Consider the following 3,498-nt stretch of genomic DNA (forward strand, 5'->3'; position numbering starts at 1 on the left):
CCGTTTCACCCTGAGAACGACTGATCTCCTCTGATCTCAAAAGCTATGCAGGGTTAGAATCTGAATGGGAGACTGTCTGGGAATATCAGGTGTTGTAACCATTTCCAATCCTCCAAATAGTTAAAGCTTACATTCACATGTGCTTAATATCTTTTGTACAAATTGGTAATTTAAACTCATTTGTTTTGTAAATGTTGATGTGTTGAAATGGAATGCTTTTACTTGGTTTGGAACAAAAATGTTTTAAAAATAATTTTAATGCTATACTTCTCATTCAGCTTCTGCTTTTGCCATTCTACTCTGAGAACTCCTGCTCTTGTCTGATCTCCAAAGCTACCCAGGGTCAAGCCTGGGTATTACCGAAATGGGAGACTGTCTAGGAATACCAGGTGTTGTAAGCATTTCCAAACCTGCAAACAATTTTAAATGTTGGTGTGTTGAAATGAAATGCTTTTTCTTGGTTTTGAACAAATATGGTCTCAGTTATGAAATTTAAGTGCTCTAATTCTCAGGCAGTTTCCACTTAAGCCAAACCACCTTAAAAACGCCTGATCTCGTCTAATCTCAGGAGCTAAGCAAAATAGGGCCTGGTTAGTACCTGAATGGGAGACTGTCTGGGAATACCAGGTGTTGTAAGCTTTTCCAATCCTGTAAACAATTTTAAATGTTGGTGTGTTGAAATGAAATGCTTTTTCTTGGTTTTGAACAAATATGGTCTCAGCTATGAAATTTAAGTGCTCTAATTCTCAGGCAGCTTCCACTTAAGCCAATCCACCTTAAAAACACCTGATCTCGTCTAATCTCAGAAGCTAAGCAAAATAGGGCCTGGTTAGTACCTGAATGGGAGACTGTCTGGGAATACCAGGTGTTGTAAGCTTTTCCAGTCCTACAAACAATTAAAGCTAATATTTCCATGTGCTTTCTATCTTTCGCACAAATACGTATTTTAAACTCGTTTGTGTTGTTTGTGTTGTTGATGTGTTGAAATGGAATGCTTTTACTTAGTTTTGAACAAATATGGTCTCAGCTATAAAATTTTAATGTTCTAGTTGTCAGTGATCCTCTGCTTACGCCATTCCACCCAAAACGGGAGACTGTCAAGGAATACCAGGTGTTGTAAGCATTTCCAATCCTGCAAACATTTCAAGTTTACATTTTCATGTTATTTATATATTTGCCCAAATTTGTATTTTAAACTCTTTAGTGTTGGAAATGTTGGTGTGTTGAAATGAAATGCTTTTACTTGGTTTTGAACAAATATGGTCTCAGCTATGAAATTTGAATGCTAAGATTATCAGTCTTCCTCTGTTTATGCCATTCCATTGTGAGAATGCCTGACCTTGTCTGATCTGAGAAGATAAGCAGGGTCTGGCCTGTTTAGTACCTGAATGGCAGACTGTCTGGGTATACATTTACATTTAAGGCATTTAGCATATGCTCTTATCCAGAGCAACTTACAAAAGTGCTTTGCTATTTTCCCCAGGAAAAACCTCAGCTAGTTTGAATAGACAAAAAATTCAAAGATACTTCTAAGTTTAGGCGCTACTAAACACAAGTCAATAAGGATTCGCCCAAGTATTCTCGGAAGGGTGGGTCTTCAGTCTGTGTTTGAAGACAGTGAGCGACTCAGCCGTTTGGACACCCAGAGGAAGCTCGTTCAACCACTTTGGTGCCAGGACAGAAAAAAGCCTGGACGCTTATCTTCCGGGCTTTTGAGGGGCGGCAGGTCGAGCTGAGCCGTACTTAAATCTCATCTAATCTCAGAAGCTAAGCAGCATCAGGTCTGGTTAGTACCTGAATGGGAGACTGTCTGGGAATATCAGGTGCTGTAAGCTTTTCCAATCCTGCGAACAATTAAAGCTTATATTTCTGAAATACTATATCTATATCTATATCTTTCGCACAAATATGTATTTTAAACTCTTTTGTGTTGTTTTTGTTGTTGATGTGTTGAAATGGAATGCTTTTACTTGGTTTTGAACAAATATGGCCTCAGCTATAAAAATTTTAATGTTCTAGTTCTCAGTGATCCTCTGCTTACCCAGTTCCACCCTGTGAACAACTGATCTCCTCTGATCTCAGAAGCTAAGCAGGTTTGGGCCTGGTTAGAATCTGAATGGGAGACTGTCTGGGAATACCAGGTGTTGCAAGCTTTTCCAATCTTTCTAACAGTTAAAGCTTATGTTGGATATTCATTATCTATGCAGATGTTCATAGACCTGAAGGAATGGTATGGAGAAATAATATAGTGAGGCCTGTGGGTTAGACTTGGGAAAGGAGAGCGAGATCCATTCCCAGGCCTATTTTGATAAACTACATGAACTGAACAAATACAGGATGTTGTTTAGATTGGACATACTTTCCATTGAAGCTGTGTCTTCACCACATAGACCATGTATGTTAAACAATGGTGGGGGCTGATTTATATCCCTTATGGATAAGATGCGGACATCCTGCATATGGGAACAGTACAACAACATAAGATGTGTAGTAGGGTATAAAACGCAAGGTTGTCCTCTGTCTAGGGAGAGAGAGCAGAGGGGCACCAGGAATTGGCAGGCTCTCTCCACACTGTACTTTTGATTGGAATAAAATGTTTCATTATTGCAACTAAAAGACGTTGGTCACAAGTCTCCTTTCCAAGAGAAGTCCTTCCATGAATGCCTCATCTTTTCTTTTATTTTCTTGGTCTTTTTCTTGTTTGTCTGTCTTTTGTCTTTTTCTTCTAGTCTTCTTCTTTTTCTTTGTATTTTATCTTTGTCTTTTTTCTTCTTAGTATTTGTCTTTTCCTCTATTTTTTTGTTTTCCTTTTCTTGGTCTTCGTCTTCTTTGTCTTTTTTTTTGGTTTCTTTGTCTTTCTTCTTTGTCTTTCTTCTTTTATTGTCTTTGTGTTATTTTTCTTTTTTATCTTCTTTTTCCTCTTTGTCTTTGTCTTCTCTGTCTTTTGTCTTTTGTTTCTTTAAGCCCCAGGTTCTTTAGTCACTACACCACCCACTCTACTGGGGACAATGTCTACAGCACTTACATGACATTATTAGAGTTTTTCAGTGACAGGCAGGTCTGATTCTGGATCTTAACAGGATACGTTAGATTCCCTAATAAACATCTAGAAGAAGAAATGAAGAGAGATGAGGAAGGGACAGTCCAGCTCCACTGGAAACAGGTTTGGACTCACCGAGTTGATGCCTCCATTCGGTTCTTCTGCTCAGTTCTTCAGTGTTCTCCCACTCTAACGCACTTCATACTCGTTCCAACAGCGACTGGAAGTTCCTATAAACAGAGAACCATGTAAAGTCAGGTCAGGAGGAGGACACCTACTGACCCTGACCTACTGGAGAGAATGGCGCACTGCACTGAGCCTCGCTGTGACGCCATGGATGATGTCATAAAGGAGGGTTCCGACCCAGGTCCACTGATGCAGCTGCACTGGGATCAATGCCAGGAGCTCACTGCTGACTGGACTTTCCTTTACCAGCAGCTCTGCCTCAAAACCAGTAC

At 39.7% G+C, this 3,498-nt stretch overlaps 1 pseudogene; it reads left to right on the plus strand.

Annotated features, from left to right (window-relative positions):
- The first annotated feature begins 759 nt into the window (after positions 1 to 759).
- LOC140552652 (5S ribosomal RNA) lies at positions 760 to 877 on the plus strand (annotated as a pseudogene).
- The last annotated feature ends 2,621 nt before the right edge of the window (positions 878 to 3,498 follow it).

This window comes from Salminus brasiliensis, chromosome 3 (assembly GCF_030463535.1).
Source record: "Salminus brasiliensis chromosome 3, fSalBra1.hap2, whole genome shotgun sequence".
In the NCBI taxonomy this organism is placed as follows: Eukaryota; Metazoa; Chordata; class Actinopteri; order Characiformes; family Bryconidae; genus Salminus; species Salminus brasiliensis.